The sequence below is a fragment of the Colobus angolensis genome, unplaced genomic scaffold, assembly GCF_000951035.1.
Source record: "Colobus angolensis palliatus isolate OR3802 unplaced genomic scaffold, Cang.pa_1.0 Scaffold73, whole genome shotgun sequence".
NCBI lineage: Eukaryota > Metazoa > Chordata > Mammalia > Primates > Cercopithecidae > Colobus > Colobus angolensis.
In genome coordinates, this window is record NW_012121043.1 from 8540570 (window position 1) to 8563896 (window position 23327).

General features: G+C 37.6%; 1 pseudogene; it reads right to left on the bottom strand.

The window, feature by feature from the left end:
* Nucleotides 1–4629: 4629 nt before the first annotated feature.
* On the bottom strand, nucleotides 4630–5856 carry LOC105501609 (annotated as a pseudogene).
* Nucleotides 5857–23327: the final 17471 nt, after the last annotated feature.

A 23327-nucleotide genomic window follows, 5' to 3' on the forward strand; every position in this document is an offset into this window, starting at 1 on the left:
GACTTTAGTTCTTGTTCTTGGACTTTTTTTTTAATCTTCCAAAGTTTAGATGCTGTGTTTTTCAAATATTGTTGATAATACAAATTAGAATTCATGATTTGTGTGCTTGTTTGCTCAAATTATTTACTCTTCATGATTTCAGTATATGAGCTCGAGTTGTCTCAGTTTTTCTCTTTGATACCGCAATCTTGTAAGATATTGGAGGCTCTTGGATATCCATTTATTTTTATTATTATGGCAACATAAAAGCTGGACTCAATTACTGTGTATTGAGGCATGACTTGTGTACATTTTTAAGAGAATTCTTCAGTCGAGTTAATGATTGATTGATTGATTATTGTTTGATGATAAAGTGCCAATCTATCTGCCTGGAGTGGTACTTGAGGAAGTTCTCCTGCAGCTGCACTATTCGGATGTTCAATCTATTCATTGTCTCAACTACCCTTCTGACTTAAACTTGATTTGTTTGGGGCTCTTGTCTTCATCAGGGTTCTGCAGGTCAGAAGACTTTCTCATTGCAGTTTTTGTCACTTTGTCTTTGATTCATCAGGCTCCACTTCTCACCTGATTTCTAGCATATAAACACTTTTTATTGCTGCGAATTGGTATTTTAACTCTTTACTGAACTTTTATGATATCATAGGAAAGGAGATGAATGGATGTGTTCAGATCATAACTCTGGAGTAGACTGTTGTTAGAAGATGGGTGGTCTCTACTGTATTGTCATCTCATAAAAAATGTAATTTTATGCAGGCACTTTAGTTAAGTGGAACTAGAAATAAAGTTCAGTTATTCTAGCCCTTAGGATTAAGAAAAATTTTGTTGAAATATGATAATTCATTCCCTATTTCATTTTAGTTATTTTGTCATTGTCCATGGTCAACTTTTCAAAATAATACTGTTCTTTAATTACATCTTTAAAGTAATAGTAAAGTTGCAAGCTTAAAGACATCTTTGAAAAATGTCTAAGAGCAAGGGAGAGGTTTGGGCTAAAGACAATGTAGTTCAAAATTTAGAAAAAGATCTATCATACTAAGATTCTACCAAACGAAATGAAAACGAATAACCTTGCAAATGAGTGAAGGTATCTTTTTCTATTAGATATACATTAAGCAAAGAAAAGTTGAGTGAAAATTAAATGCATTTTATCATTGTTTTCTAAAACAATAAAATTACCTGATCGTGCAGTCATTAGTAGCTTTGAGAAGTTTGCTGTGAATTAATTTATCTCTGTTGAGAAATAATTACAAAAGTTTCTCTTTTAAGGTATGCTGAGATAGAAAATTTTACTTTATAAAACACACTATTCAAAATTGGACTACGGTCAGCATAACTAATACAACAAAAAGACCATAGAAGTGTCATGTCATTATTTTCCTGAGTTCTAAAAAATTTGTTTGAACTTTTATATCAAATGTAGCATCATATGTTGAGAACAAGCGTTGTTTTACTTCAGAAATTTATTTTGGTGGAGTTAATGAGTCCATTAAGAGGTCTGGACTAAAGACAATGTAGTTCAAATTTAGATCCTCCTAATCTTTTAACAGTGGTAATTTTTGTAGTAGTCTTCTGTAAAAATATTGTTCTCAGTGGCTTTTTTTAATCATTTTTTAATGTGTAGACATAGTTACTGTCACGGAAAATAAAGTTTGTACAAAATTTGTATATTTTCACTTATAAGTTGTCTTTATTATAACAGTTTCCAATTATATTTAGTGTAGAGGTGATATTTTACATTACCTCTTTCCTTTTTATGTTATTGTTTTATATTTTAAGTGTAACTTCAGAACAGTGAAGTGATGGACTTCATAGAACATTGCAGGAGTAGTAAAGATTGTTATCTAGTAATCTACAAACATTTGTCTTTTGTAACAGAATCTAAATGTGCTGGAGATGACAGGTACCCTGTTAAAATCCCGTATTCTGTAGCACTAACTGAAGAAAAGTGTAGTCCAAAAAGATGTGAATGAAAGTCTGTATCTGAGTCTTCCAGAAAGTTTCAGAAGACGACAGATTCAGCTAGGTGCTACTTTTTTTTTTTTTTTTTCCTTCCTGGTTATAGAATTCCTAACTGAAGCTACAGTTGCCATCTTAAAACTGCTTAAAATTGACCTTAAGGGAAAGGACACAGACTTACAGTGACATCGGCCCAGAGATCTTTGGGTTGCTACTTTAGATTGAGACTGACTGCTTTCATTCTCTTGTTACTTGAAAAAAATAAACCTCAATCTTGTTCAAGTCACTATTATTTGGGATTTCTCTTGCCATTTTTAAAAGGTGCCCTAGGAGAATCATGTGAAGCTCAGGTTGAGAAACCATCCCTCCAAGTGTTCCATTTGTTCTATCCACTATAGGCATGGTGACTTGGCTAAAATAATTAGTCCCACTTCAGAAATTAACTTTATAAATATATATATTTTGTAACTCAAGTTCTGCAAATGACTAAATGTCCCTTGTGTGATTCTTTTAAATGTGATATAGTTAATCGAACGTGATTAGTATTATTACTTTTTATTCATTTTTCTTTTGAGACAGAGTCTCGCCCTACCGCCCAGGCTGGAGTGCGGTGGCTTGATCTCGGCTCACTGCAACCTCCGCCTTCTGGGTTCAAGCAATTCTCCTACCTCAGCCTCCTCAGTAGCTGGGATTACAGGGATGTGCCACTCCGCTCAGCTAATTTTTTTGTATTTTTAGTAGAGATGGGGTTTCATCATATTAGCCAGACTGGTCTCAAACTCCTGACCTGGTGACCCACCAGCCTCGGCCTCCCAAAGTGCTGGGATTACAGGCCTGAGATTACAGGCTGGGATTACACCACACCCGGCCAGGTTATAATTTTTAAAGTTAAAATAATAAAGAGTAGTGTTCTGAAATTATCTTTTAATACTTCCTCACTATCAGGTATTGTCAATCAAAATATTTCCATTCCAACTGAAAACTGATATGTGCATATATGTGTTTATAAATAAACATTATGAAAAGACAAATGTAATGTTGTATAAAAATAAATGAACTCATGGATATAAAGTATTCCTTTAATCTTGTGTTACATTTATTAATTTCAAATGAAGCAAAGCAGTGGCCGTAATATCATTCAATGTGTCCTATGTAAGAAGTCGTATGATAAATTTCTCTTAGAATTTAGCATATAAAGAGTTTGATATCCTTTATAACACCCTATCCTTAAATGCCACAAGCCAGACACAGAAGCCATACAAGAGTAACTATAACACACAAGTACAGAGTACCACCAAGCAAAAAGGGGTTAATACTGCAGAAACGGCCCCAAAGTACAGCTTGAGGAACACAGGGAGTCATCCCAAGACCTTCACTTAGCTGCCATGGAAACAGCAAACACTATAAGCTTTGCTTCATTCAGTCTTCCAAAATGAAACATTAATACGGAAAATTCACTAACACTTGTGGTGAACAGTATTAGCAAGGATGCAATGTGTCTCCTGGGCTGTAGGACTCCATCTGCTTCAGCTGAACTCTCAGAAACTACTGCACACACATATACACATATCTGTACGCACACAGATGTATTTAAATGAAGATGCATGCACTGGGCTAAAATACAAACAACAGAAATCAAAGGTCATATATAAAAAGGCTAAATATAACACAGGTCTAGAACCAACTCCTGGTTGGGAGCTGGGGAAAGGTAGACAATTTGTGGTGGGCAGGGAAGACTATGTACACAATTAGTGGTGGGCAGAAAAGGCATCAGTGTAAAGAACTCAGACTCACTTCACAGTACTGGCCCACAGGAAAGTGTGATGTTGTCTCATGTACATAAATACGACTCCAACCTTGCTTTTGTACAAACCAAGCTTGGTAGGCACCCAGGAGGACTGTGGGTTTGTCTTGATGACAGGGCACTGCACCACACTGCTACTAAACGTTCCAGCCCTAGGAACTCATCTGCTACCATCCCTTTACCCTCCCTTTTAGGCCCTTGGGCTTTTTCCCATTCAACAACTACAGCCTGAGGCCTGCCCAACCACCTAGCTTCACGTGACTAATTGCAGTGACTAACTGCATGGCTTCCTGCAAGCGAGGTGCTTCTGTATCTCTCTTTTTCTGACCCCAATATGAAAACATTTCTGTAAATGTTTGGCACCTGAGAAGCATGATGGTTATGGATAACGTCACAAGTACACAGGGAGACCCAGTAACAAGACATGCAAGGTGAGGGCAAACGGCACTGAGCTGCTCTAGCATTTCAAAACCAGGACTGTAGCTTGCCATACATTTAGCGGGGTAGGAGAAGGGATGCCCAGAGCTGATGACTTCATCGGCTCCTCAGCAGCATGTACATTCAAATTCAAGATGTCTTGAGAGCCCCACTCTACCCAAATCATGAGTCTGTTCATTCCTCTAGCAGAGCGTGGTGCAGGGACAGCTAGAAAAGCTGAGTTCCAATTGAGTCTGTTGCACCGAGAGTCCTTTTGAAGATGCTCAGCAAAGTAATTATTTTCTTTTGAGCAGATGTACAGCACATCCATGAGAAGGCCATGTAAAGGATGCCCTGCAGCCCAGTCAAACCATCCAATCTCAGTATTATCGCAGCCCCCTCTGAGTTTCTTCCAATGGCCGCCGTCACTGTGCAGTAATAGCCGAGCAGCATCAGGGTGACTCATCAATGGTGGGCAACCAGAAGACCATGTTGGAACACGCACTGGCAAAAGTCATGAACTTGGGGTTGAATTGCAAACAGGTAATCGGGCCGGTGTGCTTACCATCCAACACAGCTACTTTTTTACCACTCTCTCCATTCCAGATATGGACCTTGCCATCCTCCGAACCAATCATAATAAACTGAGAGTCTGGAGTAAATGAAGCCTCCAGTGTGACAGCTTTGCTGTTTGCATAACCCTCAAACGTGTGCATCACCACTCCTTTGAATGCATCAATGAGAGAAATGAAGCTGCCGTTGGTGGAAATGAGGATGACATTGCCATCGTTGCTGAATTTAAGTCCTGTCCACTCACAGGTTCGATGACACTGCATCTTAAAGGTAATAAATGGCCCCTTATCAAAACAACGAAGGTCGTAAAGTTTGACCATCTCAGAGTTGACACCTGCAGCCAAAATTAACCCTTCTGGATCAAAAGAACAAACTGGCTTCCCCTGTAGATGTACGAGGCCTTGGCAGTTAGGAGCCCGGAGATCCCAGAGTCGAATGGTCTTATCAAGAGACCCAGAAATGAAAATGTCATCCACAGGTGACATGGACAAGGCCACCACCCTTTTGCTATGTCCAGGAAAGTATCTGATGTATTTGTTGTCATGCAAGGACAAGTAACGAATAGTATCGTCTCTTTTGTTAGAGCTGCAAACAGCTGTGTTTGCCTCATGAGTGTATCTGATGAGGTCCACGCCATATTTCTTACTGTACAGGGTTCTCTTTGGCTTGCCCTCCTGGCAGTCATAGAGCACGATGGAGTCGTCGTTGCTGCTTGAGATGACCGTCTGGCCGTTGGGGCTGAAATCGAAGCAGTTAATCTTGTCCGAGTTTTCACAGAACACCCTGGCGACGCGGAAGCTCCGCAGCACGCTGTCGGTCAGCTTCATGGCGGCGGCTGGGGAAGGCAGCGGGATCTGGCAGCTGGCGGGGTGTGGCAGCGGGCTGGCAGCTGAGGGGCCCACCCTGGGTGGCGGGAGTGTCGAGCCGGTGGCTAGCGAGAAGTCGGACGGCAGTGGGGCCGCCTCCTCTTCTTCCTCCTCCTTGGACGACGGTCTTCTGCCTCAACTGTGGCGCCTCGCCGACCGTTAGTCCTCACAGCCACCTCAGGCGCAACCGACGCAGCACCACCTCAGCGTGTCCGCCATCTTGGGGCGACGGGCGAAAGTCGACGGCCAGGCGCCTCAGCCGGCGCACGCCGGGAAACGGCTAGTGAGAGAGATTTTCATTGAATATAAAACTCAGGGTTGGAAGGGATTTTTTTTTCCTAACGGAAATTTTAGGATTTTTAATTTTTTTGTGTATTTTCTGTTGAAATTCATCTCTCTTATTATTGCTCTTTTGAAGATAATGAATCTTATCTTGCTCATTCAGGTAGAATTTTTTTGTTCTTTGTTTTCTGAAGTCTTCCTATGATATGTATGTGTGAATTGAAAATTATTAGAAATCATTTTTCCTAGATTTCGTAGAGATTTTTGTGTATTTGACTTGGCGAAGTCTTTTTTTTTGCTCTTCTTTGCTTCGAGGATTTCAGTTACCATAATAATATTAGATCTTTGCGGTATGTCTTTTACATTTTTCATCTTTCTGTGCTTCAATTTGGATATTTTTTACTGTCTCATCTTGCAGTTTATTTATTCTGTGCTTTTTGGTGATGTCTGCTGAGTCACTAATATATTTTAATTATGTTTTTCCAATTCTAGAATTTTTATTTAACTCTTTATAAATTTTATTTAACTCTTTATAGATCAATATCTAGATATTGACATTTTATATTTATAATTGAATATATATAATAAATAAATGCAATTTACATTAATATTTGTGCGAATATAAATATTTACATATCTTTAATGAGAGAAGAGTACATTAGTATCTGGTTTAGTGATTTAAATATTTAATAAAAATTAAAGTAATCTTTCATGGTATTTTCTAGAAGTCTGCTACTTCAAGATAAGCACAGACCACGATTTGTATTCCCTTAGTAGATGTAGATTTTGCCCTTACCTGAGAATTGTAAACTACAATCAAGTGTGATATAATTGTATATGTGTTTGTAACACATCTTTACTATAACCAACAACTTTGAATATGAAAACCATTATTTCAAACTACAGCATTTATTGATATTTTATTAAACTTACTATTTATTTTTGCTATCCCGAGGGCAATTTAAAATTAAGAGAAGCAGCAATGGACCTGTATTATTGAGAATTTCAAATCTAAGATATCATTTTTCTTTTAAGCACAAGTAATCTAGGTAGTTACTATATTTGAAGTCATACTCTGACCAGCCTTAATTTCAAATTTTTACCTAGCTGACCCCAGATAATGATATTGGTCTGGCGACTTCATGCTTTATGGGACTTGTGTAGAAAAAAAAGACACACACAGTCGATCCTCTTTCATGAAATGTTGAGCCTGTAGGCTTCCTTCAAAGGAGTTCTTTGTCCTTATGTGGAAAGAGTAAGGGAAAGGAGGAAGGAAAGAAAGAGCCCAATTCGGTTTTAATGCAGAGTCTGTGAAAGTGATTCAGTGAGGCAGAAAGCTTCATTGCGAGTCTATGATACAGGTCCAGTTACAGGCAACAAAGAGAAAGTAAATTCCAAAAACCTTTTCAAAAAAGTAGATTTAAAAACAACAATGACAACGCTGGAAAGCCAGATCAAATCAAGAGTTGTAACCCCCAAAATTAACAAATCTAGAGAAGTGAAAAAAATATTTCTGTGCTAAATTAGTTTCATTAAATGGCTATCAACTCATGTTAACTTCCTATGGTGGTAACACGATCCTATTACCTTTGTTTCTGCTAACACTGTCTATCTATCTATCTATCTATCTATCTATCTATCTATCTATCTATCTATCTATCTATCTAACCTATCTATATTTGGAAAAATATTTTTAGTGTAATATTTATATTTCAAAGCATAAAAGCCTAATGTTCAAGTTAGACAAAAATAATGTTTTTTTTTTTTTTTTTTTTTTAAATAGAGACCCGTGTCCCTAATATACCCTGCAGTTGTTTGTGTGTGTTGATGGGAGGATGCATGTGTATGAGTAGTTGTGCATCGTGCATGTGCATGCTTTTCTCTGTGTTTTATTATATGTGCACACATCAAATATAGTGTGTGTGTGTGTGTGTATGTGTATGATGTTTTGGCTTACAATATATTAACTTACAGCACAATGATGTTAACCTATGAATCCATGGCCCTTCACATAAAAATCTGGATTTTCAACTTCGCTTAGAAGAGAAAAATATGGAATAATACCAGGACAACAATTTGCTATGGAAATAACTTGCTGGAGCTCCACTCTCTTTAGACCGTGTACATTCCTTTGCTATAGTCGTTATTTCTCTTATTATCTGCCAGATTTGAGATGTCTGTTAACTTTTGTGGAAGCTTGGATTATTTAATTATAAATTTAGGAGAAAGATTTTTCTTCATGCTTCTATTAAAACATGAAGAAAAAGACTAGTGGTCTGTGCACTTTAGATAAATGGTAGTATGCCCTGTTCTTAGTAGAAGTGAAGAATATTTATTCCTTTTTATATTCAAGGTGTGTTGTTGTGAAAAGAGTAAGGACACTGTTTAAAAAATAAGTCACATTAAGATACATGCCAGAAATTAGAAATTTTAAGTGACTAAAGAAGGAAAGAGAGCAAACAAAAATAAAAGTGTCAGGCCAGCATGTTTTATTTTAGACGTTGTGCTGCATATAAGCCTTTCTCTTTTAACACCCATATCTTTTTAAAATTTATTTTTGCTTTTCTTTATTTCTTAAAAAAAAAAATGGGATACATACATAGAATATACAGGGTTGTTGCATAGGTATACGTGGGCCATGGTGGTTTGCTGCACCTATTGACCCATCCTCTAAGTTCCCTCCCCTCTCTCCCCAGCCCCCAACAGGCCCTAGTGTCTTTTGTTTCCCTCTCTGTGTCCATGTGTTCTCACTGTTCAACTCCCACTTATGAGTGAGAACATGCAGTGTTTGGTTTTCTGTTCCTGTGTTAGTCTGCGGAGGATGGTGGCATCTAGCTTCATCCATGTTCCTACAAAGGACATAATCTAATTCTTTTTATGGCTGCATAGTATTCCACAGTATATAGGTACCACATTTTCTTTGTCCAGTCTATCATTGATCAGCATTTGAGTTGGTTCTATTTCTTTGCTATTGTAAATAGTGCTGCAATAAATAAACGTGTGCATGTGTCTTTAAAATAGAATGATTTATGATCCTTTGGGTATATACACAGTAATGGGATTGCTGAGTCAAATGGTTCTGGTTCTAGATCCTTGAGGAATTGCTATACTGTCTCCCACGAGGTTGAACTAATTTACATTCCCACCAACAGTGTAAAAGTGTTCCTATTTCTCCACAACCTCGCCAGCATCTATTGTTTCCCAACATTTTAATAATCTATTTCTATTTCTCAACAACCTCGCCAGCATCTATTGTTTCCCAACATTTAAATAATCATCATTCTGACTGGCGTGAGATCATATCTCATTGTGGTTTAATATTCAATTCTCTGATGATCAGTAATGTTGAGCTTCTTTTTGTATCTCTGTTGGCTACATAAATGACTTCTTTTGAGAAGTGTTTGTTCATATCCTTTGCCCACTTCTTGATAAAGTTTTTTTTTTTTTTTTTTTGCCCATTATAATAGCATTGCCTTTTTTTCGTAGTAATATGCAGATTATCATGGAGATGAGTTTTTTTTTTTTTTTTTGTATTGTAAATTTTTTTACGTTCCTTGTAAATTCTGGATATTAGACGGTTGTCAGATGGGGATAGGTTGCAAAATTTAATCGCATTCTATAGGTTGCCTGCTCACTCTGATGATACTGTCTTTTGCTGTGCAGAAGCTCTTCAGTTTAATTAGATCCCATTTGTCAATTTTGGCTTTTGTTGCAACTGCTTTTGGCATTTTTGTCATGAAATCTTTGCCCATGCCTACATCCTGAATGGTATTGCCTAGGGTTTTTATGATTTGGGGTTTTACATTTAAGCCTTTAATTTATCTTGAGTTAATTTTTGTATAAGATGTAAAGCAGGGGTCCAGTTTCAGTTTTCTGCATTTTGCTGACTAGTTTTCCCAGCACGATTTACTGAATAGGAGATCATTTCCCCATTGCTTGTTTTTTTCAGGTTTGTTGACGATCAGATGGTTGTAGATGTGTGTTGTTATTTCTGAGGTCTCTGTTTTGTTCCATTGTCCTATTTGTCTTTTTTGGTACCCGTACCCTGCTGTTTGGTTAACATAGCCTTCTAGTACAGTTTGAAGTCACATACTGTGATGCCTCCAGCTTTGTTCTTTTGCTTAGGATTGTCTTGGCTATAGTGGGTCTTCTTTAATTGCATATGAAATTTAGAATAGTTTTTCCTATTTCTGTGAAGAATGTCAATAGTAGTTCAATGGGAATAGCATTAAATCTGTAAATTACTTTGCACAGTATGGCCATTTTTAGGATATTGATTCTTCCTATCCATGAGGATGGAATGTTTGTCCATTGTTTGTGTCCTCTCGTATTCCTTGAGCAGTGTTTTGTAGTTCTCCTTGAAGAGGTCCTTCATATCCTTTGTTACCTGTATTCCTAGGTATTTTATTCTGTTTGTAGTGATTATGAATGGTAGTTCATTCATAATTTGGCTCTCTGCTTGTCTACTGTGGTGTAAAGGAATGCTTGTGATTTTTGCACATTGATTTTGTATCCAGAGACTGCTGAAGTTGCTTATCAGCTTAAGGAGTTTTTGGGCTGAGACAATGGGGTTTTCTAAATATAGAATCATGTCATCTGCAAACAGAGACAATTTTACTTCCTCTCCTGAGCTGGGATGATGGGGTTTTCTAAATATAGAATCATGTCATCTGCAAACAGAGACAATTTGATTTCCTCTGTTTCTATTTGAATGTCCTTTATTTCTTTCTCTTGCCTGATTGCCCTGGCCAGAACTTCCAATACTATGTTGAATAGAAGTGGTGAGAGAGGGGATCCTTGTTTGGTAGTGGTTTTCAAAGGGAGTGCTTCCAGCTGTTACCCATTCAATATGATATTGGCTGTGAGTTACTCATAAGTAGATCTTATTATTTTGAGACATGTTCCATAAATACCTAGTTTGTTGAGAGTTTTTAACATGAAGCGATGTTGAATTTCATCAAAGGCCTTTTCTGCATCTGTTGAGATAATCTTATGTTTTTTATCATTGGTTCTGTTTATGTGATGGATTACATTTATTAATTTGCATATGTTGAACCAGTCTTGCATCCCAGGGATGAAGCAAACTTGATCGTGGTGAATACGTTTTTTGTTGTGCTGCTGGATTCAGTTTGCCAGTATTTTATTGAGGATTTTCACATCGATGTTCATCAGGGGTATTGGCCTGAAGTTTTCATTTTTTGTTTTATCTCTTCCTGGTTTTGGTATCAGGATGATACTGGCCTCATGAAGTGAGTCAGTTAAGAGTCCCCGCTTTTCAACTGTTTAGAATAGTTTCAGAAGGAATGATATGAGCTCCTCTTTGTACCACTGCTCAAATTCAGCTGTGAATCTGTCTATTCCTGAGGTTTTTTTGGTTGGTAGGCTATTAATTACTGCCTCAATTTCAGAACTTGCCATTGGTCTATTCAGGGATTTGACTTCTTCCTGCTTTGGCCTTGTGAGGGTGTATGTGTCCAGGAATTTATGTCTTTCTTCTTGATTTTCTAGTTTATTTGCATAGAGCTGTTTTTAGTATTCTCTGATGGTAGTTTGTTTTTCTGTGGGGTCAGTAGTGATACCCTCTTTATCATTTTATATTGTGTCTGACTCTTCTCTCTCTTCTTCTTTATTGGTCTAGCTAGTGGTCTATCTATTTTGTTAATTGTTTTTCAAAAAACCAGCTCCCGGACTCATTGAATTTTTTTTTGGAGGGCTTTTCATGTCTCTATTTCCTTCAGTTCTTCTCTGATCTTAGTTATTTCTTGTCTTCTGCTAGCTTTTGGATTTGTTTTCTCTCTAGCTCTTTCACTTGTGATGTTAGGGTGTCAATTTAAGAACTTTCTAGCTTTCTGGTGTGGGCATTTAGTGCTATAAATTTCCCTCTTAACACTGCTCCAGCTGTATCCCGGAGATTCTGGTACATTGTCTCTTTGTTCTCATTGTTTTCAAAGAGCTTATTGATTTCTGCCTTAATTTCATTCTTTACCCAGGAGTCATGTAGGAACAGGTTGTTCAATTTCCATGTAGGTGTGTGGTTTTGAGTGAGTTTCATAATCCTGAGTTCTAATTTGATTGTGCTGTGGTCTGAGAGACTGTTTGTTATGATTTCGGTTATTTTGCATTAGCTGGGGAGTGTTTTACTTCCAATTATGTGGTTGATTTTAGAGTAAGTACAGGGTGGCACTGAGAAGGTTGTATATTCTGGTGATTTGGGGTATAGTGTTCTGTAGACATTTACTAGGTCCACTTGATCCAGAGCTGAGTTCAAGTCCTGAATATCCTTGTTAATTTTCTGTCTTATTGACCTGTCTAATACTGACAGTGGGGTGTTATAGTCTAACACTATTATTGTGTGGGAGTCTAAGTCTCTTTGTAAGTCTCTAAGGACTTGCTTTATGAATCTGGGTGCTCCCCTCTTAGGTGCACATATATTTAAAATATTTAGCTCTTCCTGTTGAATTGTTCCCTTTACCATTATGTAATGCCCTTCTTTGTCTTTTTTTATCTTTGTTGGTTTAAAGTCTGTTTTGTCAGAGACTAAGGATTGCAAAAAAAGCAATCCCTGCTTTTTTTGCTTTCCATTTGCTGGGTAAATTTTCCTCCATCCCTTTATTTTGAGCCTATGTGTGTCTTTGCACATGAGATGGGTCTTCTGAATACAGCACCCCAATGGATCTTGACACTTTATCTAATTTGCCAGTTTGTGTCTTTTAACTGGGACATTTAGCCCATTTATATTTAAAACTACTATTGTTATGTGTAAACTTGATCCTTTTATCATGATGTTATCTGGTTATTTTGCACACTAGTTGATGCAGTTTCTTTGTAGTGTCATTGGTCTTTACATTTTGGTGTGTTTTGCAGTGGCTAGTACAGGTTTTTCCTTTCTGTATTTAGTGCTTCCTTCAGGAACTTTTGGAGGGCAGGCCTGGTGGTGACGAAATCCCACAACATTTGCTTGTCTGGAAAGGAATTTATTTCTCCTTCACTTATAAAGCTTAGTTTGCCTGGATATGAAATCCTGAGCTGAAAATTCTTTTCTTTAAGAATGTTGAATATTGGCCCTCACCCTCTTCTGGCCTGTGGGGTTTCTACAGAGAGATCTGGTGTTAGTCTGATGGGCTTCCCTTAGTAGGCAACCTGGCCTTTTTCTGTGGCTGCCCTTAACAGTTTTTCCTTCATTTCGACCTTGGAGAATCTGATGATTATGTGTCTTGGGGTTGATCTTCTCATGAAGTATCTTAGTGGTATTCTCTGTGTTTCCTGAATTTGCATGTTGGCCTGTCTTGCCAGATCGGGGAAGTTCTCCTGGATAATATCCTGAAATGTGATTTCCAGTTTGTTTCCATTCTCCCCGTCTCTTTCTGGTGCTCCAATCAATCGTAGGTTCAGTCTAATTATGAGGTCCCATATTTCTTGGAGGCTTTGTTCAGTCCTTTTCATTCTCTTCTTTTTTTTTTTTTTTTTTTGCTAGTCTTGTCTGCATGTCTTATTTCGGCAAGGTGGTCTTCAACCTCTGATACCCTTTCTTCTGCTTGGTTGATTCAGTTATTGAAGCTTATGTATGCTTCACAAAGTTCTCATGCTGTTTTTCAACTCCATCAGGTCATTTATGTTCCTCTCCAAACTGGTTATTCTAGTTAGCAACCCTTCTAACCTTTTATCAAGTTTCTTTGCATCTTTGTATTGGGTTAGAACATGCTCCTAGCGCAGCATAGTTTTTTGTTACCCATCTTCTGAAGTCTACTTCTGTCAATTCGTCCATCTGATCCTCCGTCCAGTTCTTTGTCCTTGATGGAAATAATGTTGCTATCATTTGGAGAAGAGGCACTCTGGCCTTTTGGGTTTTCAGCATTCTTTCATTGATTCTTTCTCATCTTCATGAGTTTGTCTAGATTCAATTTTTGAGGCTGCTGAACCTTGGATGGTTTTTTTGGGGGGGCTTTATTTGTTGTTGATGCTTTCTTGTTGCTTCTGTTTGTTTTACTTTCAATGGTCAGGTCCCTCTTCTGTAGGGCTGCTACAGTTTGCTAGGGGTTCACTTCAGGTCCTATTCATCTGATTCACTCCCACGCCTGGAGATGTCACTCAAGGTGGCTGTAGAACAGGAAAGATGGGTGCCTGCCCCTTCTTCTGGGACCTCTGACCTCGAGGGGCTCCAATCTGATGCCAGTAGGATTGCTCCTGTATAGGGTATCTGACAACCCCTCTTGGAGGATCTCACACGGTTGGGTAGCACGGAGAAGAGGATGTATTTAATGAAGCACTTTGTTCTTGGTGGAGGAGGTGTGCTTTGCTTGGGGGAAACCCGCTCATCTGGGCTGCTCTGATTCCTCAGAACTACTAGGAGGAAAGGCTAAATCTACTGGTCCGCAGAGACTCTGGCCACCTCTCCCCCTAGGGGCTCATTCCCAGGGAGATCCGGGTTCTATCCCTGAGCCTCTGGCTGGAGTTATGGAGTTCTTGCAAGGAAGCCTTGCCCAGTGAGGAAGGATGGGTCAGGGTCAACACACAGATGGCCACAGCCGGTGTGTTGGGCTGTGGAGGACCAAGCTGTCCAGCCTTCCTGGCTGCAGCAGGGGAAAAGCCCAGCCTGGAGCTATTAAGATGGATGCCACCCTTCCCTGGCCAGGGAGCTTAGCGTGTTAGGCAGTTGAGAGCTTAGCAGGCAGTGGCAGCAGGTGCAGGTCACCCCTCCTCCCTGGAGTTCCATAGCCTTCAGCAGATTCCAGCTGAGAGGCTGTTGAGAATCTGTGCGTTCCAGGGTTGAGACACCAGGCCCCGGTGGCATGGGTTTGCGAGTTCTTCTGATGTGTGGGTTGCACAGTTCCGTGGAGAAAGCGTGGTTTCCCTGGCTGGGTAGCACACTCACTCACTGCCTCCCTTAGCTGGGGGAGGGGTCTTGCCTGCCCAGTGCGGGTCTCAGGTGGGCTGCCACACTACACTGTTCCTCCTTCCTCTCATGGCTCATGTCAGCCTCCTAGTCAGCTCTGATGAGAGAACCTGAGTACACTGGTTGCTGGTGAAAGATTCACACAATGATTGCAAGGTCCCACAATAGGCTGTATACAAGCTGAGGAGCTAGGAAGCCAGCTGTGACTCAAAGCTGACAAACTTGGAGTCCGATGTTCAATGGCATCCAGCATGGAAGAAAGATGTAGTCTGGGAGCCTGAGCCAGTCTTGAACACCCATATCTTAACAATCTTTTTAAGTTTCAGAAACTTGAAATATTATTATCATTATCACCTATGATGTGATATATAATAAATATTCTATCAGTGTTAGTAGAAGGCAAGGCCTAAGGATGTTGAAATGTGTATAATCATTTTCTCAGTCATTCTTGTTGCCAGAGTTTGGGCATGTGATTTGAACTACATCTATTGGATGCACTACCCTAGACTTTGAATTAAGAGTAAAAGGTTAAACCATCTGGAGACAATAAGTACCTTTTTCTCTTGGTCAGGCTAATTGCAGCAAGATGGACTCTGAGGTGGCATGTGCTTCGTGCCAATTGCTGATCTAGTGCTAGATTCTAGTCAGTAGAACCACATTTAGTTTACAGTGGAGATGGTCATGGTTTTCTCACCTGTTTGGAGCAGTGATTTGGGACATTGTTACTGACACTGCAAACTCAATTAGCTGAAGTTAGTTTCTTTTATTTCAACTAAAGGCCCCTAGAGTCAATTCAAATTGGTACCAAAACCCTTTCAGATTTTCAGAAAATCTTCTTTAGTTACCTGGATTAAGGACAAGAAAAATAAAAAGTACTACACAGGAATGAGATTCTATTAGTTTGTAGTAAGCTGTAGACAGATTAAACCAAACGTTTTCCAGAAGAGTATAACAAAGAGGGGCAGGCTTAAGTGAACCACAGGTTTAACCAAGATAATGATGACCAAAGACTATAATAAGGGTAAAAAGAGAAAAAAGAGGTGGTAGGTTTAGTAGACTGTAATTTCAGATTAATTTGAATTCCATTTGAGTAAGTGTTTTAGAAAAGTTGTTTGAAAAGAAGGAGTCGGTTTTATTTAAATAATTGACTATTTTAACGAAAAAAAAATTAGCCAGGTGTGGTGGTGCACACGTGCAGGCACAGCTACTCAGGAGGCTGAGGCAGGAGGATTGCTTGAACCTGGGAGGCAGAAATTGCAGTGAGCCAAGATCCCAGTGGTACACTCCAGCCTGGGAAACAGAGCGAGGCTGCATCTAAAAATAAATTAAAACAACAAAACAGAATCGACTATTTTAATTTCAAATGTTGGTATGTGTACAGTTCTCCTCTGCTGATATTTGCTCTATTGATACCATACATTTAATTTTACATAGGCTGTATGTCTCCTATTAATTATTGTCTTTTTTAAACACAATTATGTTTTAAAGATATTTAAATAACGTGATAAAAGATTGTTATACTTACTCATGCACTTACCATTTCTGCTGTTTCTTGAATTTTGTGGTGTTTCAGAGTTATATCTGGCATCATTTTTCTTCCCGAAGGACTAATTTTGACATTTCTTTCTCTTACTCAGGCTAAGGAGTTTTGGGGCTGAGACGATGGGGTTTGACAAAGAAGACTGACTTTCTTGTAGTACAGACCTGCTGGATTGCTTCAGCTTCCTACGTCTGAATTTGTAAGATTTGTTTCAGCTTTTGCATGGCTGAGAATGTCTTGATTTGGTCTTTGTATTTGAAAAATATTCCTTTTTTCTTTTATTACTTTAAAGAAATTGCTTCACAGTTTTCTCACTTGAATTGTTTCAAATGAGAAATCTCCTCTCTAGTTTAATCTGTACATGATGTGCCTTTTACCTCTGGCTACTTTTGGGACATTGTCACTGGTTTTAAGCAGTTTAACTAAGGTGTTTTGTTGGGTTTCTGTGCTTGACTTTGAAGTTCTTGGATCTGTAGGTTCATTTATTTTCCTTTTTTTACAACATCAGAAATATTGTTTTTATTAGTTATTAACATAAGAAAATAAATTGAAAACATTCAGGTATTCATTTTAAAACTTTAATTTAAAGATAGAACTTTTGTCCGTGTTTCCAAAGCAATAGTTTTTGAATATTTGTGTATGTGTGGTGTGTGTGTGTGTGTTTAATTTAGTGAGACTTGACTGCTGGATACTCTCAGTATCTCTCATTTACCAGGTAAATGATATCAGTATCTCAGTATCATTCATAGGCTGTAACTGACTTCTTTATCTGGAAGTTATTTACTTAAACTGCCTCTGCTATAATATAAAACACTTACTTAGTTGCATATTTAGCTCTGGCTATATAGAAAGTACTTTGGGCCGGGCGCGGTGGCTCAAGCCTGTAATCCCAGCCCTTTGGGAGGCCGAGACAGGAGGATCACGAGGTCAGGAGATCGAGACCATCCTGGCTAACACGGTGAAACCCCGTCTCTACTAAAAATACAAAAACTAGCCGGGCGAGGTGGCGGGCGCCTGTAGTCCCAGCTACTTGGGAGGCTGAGGCAGGAGAATGGCGTAAACCCGGGAGGCAGAGCTTGCAGTGAGCTGAGATCTGGCCACTGCACTCCAGTCCGGGCGAAAGAGCGAGACTCCGCCTCAAAAAAAAAAAAAAGAAAGTACTTTGGTTTTGGAGAACTAGAGGTTCTCCGTAGTTAGCATAAATGTATAAAACAATATTGTGTCCACAGTATATTTCTCCTGTGGCTTTTCATAATATTTTGGCCTTCCTACTATCTCAAAATGCAGTAACAGCATGTGTATTGTCTAACACTATTTATACAATATTGGGAAATGTAATCCTTAAATAGATAGAGAAGTCCTAATAGAAATACTGTGAATATGCCCTAAGAAGTTACATAGATTTAGTAAGAGACAGTTTTCTTCTTCAATTAAGATTCTGTTCCCCTAAAGTAAATCTATAGATTCAATTTAAAAAGGGTATAGTAGTATTCTCTGTAGTTCTCAGCCTCCACTAATATTTCTCAAGATCTCTTCCTGCTATAAGTAATGAACATTTATTCTAGAGCTGTCATAACTTTAATCAACATACCTACTTTCTAGTGCTATTAAAATTTTGCATCTTTTTATTTGCATTTTTTAATGTGAAGTCAGGTACTGTGATGGTTAAATTGTGTGTCTAACTTGACTTAACCATGGATATCCAGATATTTAGTCAAGCATTATTCTGGGTGTTTCTGCGAGGGTGTTTTTTGATAAGTTAAGATTTAGGTTGACAGACTGAATAAAGCAGATTACCCTCCATAACGTCAGTGGGCCTCATTCAATCAGTTGAAGGTTTGAATAGAACAAAAAGCCTGGCCCTCCATTGTAAGAGAAAAATTCCTCCTGCCTGAATGCTTTTGTGCTGGAACGTTAGTTTGTCTTTGCCTCTGGACTTGAAATGAGACATTCATTCTTTGTGCATCTCACTCCTGCCAACAGCAGAGCTTGGGATTTGTCTGCCTCCAAAATCATCTAAACCAATTCCGCATAAGTCTCTTTGTGTGTGCACACGCACACACATACACATACATCCTGTTGCTTATCTTGTTTTCTGGAGAACTCTAATACAAACATGGGCTTAAGCAAAAATCTTACAGAATGACATTTCGATTTTTTTAGCAACATTCAACAACTTAGATAAATGGTAAATTTCTTCACTTGAAGAACTGGCAGCAAAACCTATTAATGTTACCTCGAAAAGATAAAAAAGCAAAACAATCTAGTAATGAGAGAATAATTCCTAGGAAAAAATATGTAGCATGAATGCAAGAAATATGCTAGTTCTGTCCTTTGAACATTCAAATATGGTAACATTAGCAGCTTTGATAAAATATAAAATGACTAGAGAACTACTTGATGTACATACATGGTATGGAGCAGTGATAAATGTGTGCTACTCTCTTCTTTCTGAAAACAGCAGCACTCCCTCCGTTCTGATGCTCACACTTACTCTCAAAGCCAAGATGTATATTATTCATTGTAAAGATATGGTTATGTTCTAATGGCAATGACATTTTTTAAACTACACATCATATAATTGTTCATGGATAGTGGTGTTCATGTTTGAATTGTTAAAATTTCGATGGTTTTATTCTATTTATCTACATAGATCCTGCCTTACTGACCAATTTACACTGAGTTATTTAGTCTATCCTGTGTTCTTTTTTGAGGGAAAAATAATGCATTACTATACAGAATAACACATGATCCAGGTGGCCTAACTTTCTAGAAAATTTTTGGAAAAAAATAATTAACATTCATTTATTAAATCAAATCAGTGGAGATATTTTCTATTAAGAATTTATTATTAGTCTTTATGGAATAAAAATATGCTCTTTTAGGTCTTTTCTTCTATGTACCTGGAATGTTTTATCTGCATCTCAGCTCCCACTAGGAACATCACATGTGTCTCTTTGTCTCTCTCTCTCTCTTTTCTTTTACTTCCAGATAAAACTTCTCTGCTTTCGTGAAAGTGTCTTAAGTAAAAATGGTAATAGTTCTAGTCTCTTGAGGACCTACTAATAGAATGAAAAAATACTGTAATATATTGTCCTTAATCCTATAAACAATTCTTCCATCTTGTCATTATTATTCTCCTATTCAAATGAGAAAATTGAGAAATAAAGCTGTTAAATACCAAAATTCATAAAACATAATTTATATTTATTTCTATTTTAGTGTTAATCTTTTCTAGCTCCTAGTACATTTTTTGAGTACATGTTCTCTTTCATTTAGTAAGCTCTGAGCTTCCTTAATATATAAAATATGTCTTATTCATATTTCTGTCATTATCATGCCTTCTTTATGACCTGAAATTCAGTATATGGTTACACACGCATTGAATAAAAGTGAAATAACATAAAATATATTTGTGAGTCTGATTTTCTCTTTTTAAAAGTCTGAGTGACTTTGTCACAGCAAATACTTGTTAAAATATTTCATACACATTAAATTAACATAAATTATGTGTTTTATTCCAATTTAATAATGTGTGAATTTTAGTTTTTGAATTTAAGAATTAGCTGGTAAGACAAAAACAACCATTGTTAGATAAGAGTGAATAAAAAAAACAAGACAACTAAGGTCCCATTCATCCAAGTGGAAGACAGTTTAAACTGGACTCTGTAAAAAATTCTGAACAAGTCTTACAGAGAAACCCTGTGATTATGATATTACAATTTCCTCAAAAACTTTTTGGAGAAGAAGTGATACTAAGAATACTTTCTTTCTTTAACAGTACTAAGTTGGGAGATACATATTTCTTATGTCCTACTGAAAAATAAAACTATACCTCAGGGAAAAATTTGGATTAACACTCTCTTACTCTTTCTGATAGTCTGGGTCCATCTTTCCTAAAATTCTAGGGCTGATGTTCAGTTTTGTATAAATATAACCACAGTGCCCTAAAGCCAGTGCAAATGTACTTTTCAAATTTTAGAATAATGGTGTAAGAAAGTATGGTAAGAATATAGAAACAATATCCCTATATTTATTTCTAAACATACTATTTCTAAACAAATTAAATGAACAAATCATAACTGGACTTTTTGTTATCTATATATTATATTTTGCTTTCTAAAGTAGAAACTTTACTCTCAAACTGTTTCTCTGTTAGCTTTGGTGTCCTCTGATGCCCTCATTTTGCTATGGGCAAGTAGGAATTATAAAGAATGTTCAGTCACTGATTTCAAGGAATAGCCAAACTTTTGGAAGAAAAGGCACATATATGAATATGTATGAAAGGCACATATATTTAAAAATTTTTTCTACATATATAAAATAAAAATACACCTCAGGGGAAAAATATACATACATGTGTATTCTCCAAAAACCTTATATAATTTAAGTGATGCAAATTGGCATATATTGTAATGATTATGAGAGATACATGGTCAATAACTATAAAACCCAAAAATTCAGGAGTATTCAGGGATTTTTTTTTTTTTCAGGGATCTTTTTTATTTTGTAAGTTGTCAGGGGTTACCAAGTAATAAGAAACGTGTCTTAATGTTGAGCTGTTTTGCTTCCTGCAGTGAAGTGTGTGTGTGTGTGTGTGTGCTTCCTATCATAGCATGGATGATTTTTATTGTGACTCTGTTGGAATCCTATAATTGCTGAAATGAAGAAAACACATGCTTTATGGCCTGACTGCTTTTGTATAGTGAAACTTAGCTTAACCATTGAATCAATCTCAGTTTATGAAATTATATTTGGAATCTTGTCTCAAGTAAACTGGAGATCTTCAAAAGTCTTGCGTGTATGATAGCAACCTGGGAGATTCTTAGAAAAATGCAAATGCCTGGAATCTGTGCTCAGAGTTCTGACATTTTGGACATGTGTTTGGTCTAGACATCTGCATTTTAGTTTTCTGTCCATGCAAGAAATCTTGACATAGGTGGCTAGTAGAGAACTTCCTGAGCAGCACTACCATATGCCATCAGGTGAGAGCAGAGTTCTGGCTATCTTACCTACTGCCATATATACAGCAACTTGCAAAGTTTTTTTTTCTTTAATGGAAAGAATGAGATTGTCTTAAGAGAAGCTTAGTTGATTAAGTAGGTGCTTATTTAATAATTTAAAAATGCCCATTATTTATGGAATTTGAATATTTATACTGGGAATATGGATTCAATTTTGGGAATGTGGCATTAAAACAAGATTTCTACCTATCAGGAAATATATGAGAAATTGTTAATACAATTTGAACATTAAAATAGGCATCGGCATGAAACAGAAGGAAATCATGTCCTTTGCAGCAACATGTATGCAGCTGGAGGCCACTATCCTAAGCAAATTAATGCAGAAACAAAAAAACAAAAACCACATATTCTGACTTATAGATGGGAACTAAACATTGGGTACTCGTGGGCGTAAAAGTGGCAAAAATAGATTCTGGGGCTATAGAGGTGAGAGAGAGGGAGGGGGAAGGGTTGAAAAACTAATGTTGGGTACTATACTTAATACCCGGGTGACATGATCATTTGTATTGCAGTCTTAAGCATCACACAATATATCCATAATACGAACCTGAACATGTACCCCTTGAACCTAAAATAAAAGTTGAAATTATTTAAAACATGTAAAACATTTTTAAAAGTGATTGAACTACTTTCGGAACTTGACAGATTTGAAAAGATAAAAGCTATACTAAATTTCACAATATCATTGGGACCCCTGGATTAATATACAACAAATAATTTAATAGTGTATAAATCCCTACTGTTCCAATTTATCTCATCCTTATAAGGAATAACGTATTGAATAAAGATTGCATCAGTATTTATAATTCCATAAACCAAAACTTGAAGAAAGAAATATGTAGGAGACGTAAATATGGTGTCTCCAAATTGAAGTCTGTGGGAAAAATGGGGGGTGGAGTTAAAGTCCAAGCCAATAAAGTTTGTAACATTAAGAAGTAAAGATAGGTATGGGATGCAGGGTGCAAAGAAAAGGTCATCATACCTCATACTGGGGTGAGATAGAAGACTGCCTGAAGTAGGCGATGCCTATATTGAATCTATAAGGAGAAACTGGCATCAGTGTGTCAGGGAAGACAGGTTGAGTGAGGGTGGTCCTACCAGAGACAGGAGCAAGGACAAAGGCAAGGAGGCATGTAACATCATTGTTTGTGGAGAAACCACAAATCGACCAAGCAAAAATGGTTCAGGTGCGCAGTAGGGCAAAGGATGAGGAGGAATATGGCAGGAAATACAACTAAAGAAAGATGCAGAGACTAGATCAACGTGAGGAAGGACAAGTTACAATTCTAACTGCTGTTTGTATATGATAGGGTCACACAAATTGTGGAAAATCTATTCACATCAAAGTTATAGCTCTGGCAATAAAGGAGATACATAGATACATACAGAAGCTGACCTGATGAACACTCATTTTCCTTACTAAGGTCACTTCCCAAGGGAAGGAAAGAAGGCAGTTCACCAGGTCTAATAACTGTGTCATCTGGACTTCTAGGTTAAAAGACAAGTGATATTTGCTAGGAAGAAGAAACTTTATCTTTGAACTGCCATTAGCAGAATGTCCTTGGTTAAGGATTGCCTATAGTGAAGAGTATCTATGGATTTATGAAGCGTGGCTCCCTGGAGTAGTTAATACAAGCTATACAACTCTTTGTTGTACAAAACATAAATATTTGAAAACTCAATGACTCTTCCTGCTGTTAGCTCCCTTGGAGACCTCATCTGTTATTCTGGAGCAAAGGACACATTTCTGTTGTGAGAAAAAAGGACCTGGGGAGCTGCACTTGATGTTCCAGGCCCCTGTCTGCTTCATCTGAGCCTGCTGACTGATGGCACCCTTCAAATTATTAGTAAAGCTTGATATGAAGCAAGATATTTGATTTGTATTAGTCTGATTTGACCGTTCAATTATTAATGTTCTCCCCTACACTAGGTAGCAAATTTAGTGTAGAATAATACAATTATTGTTTTAAAC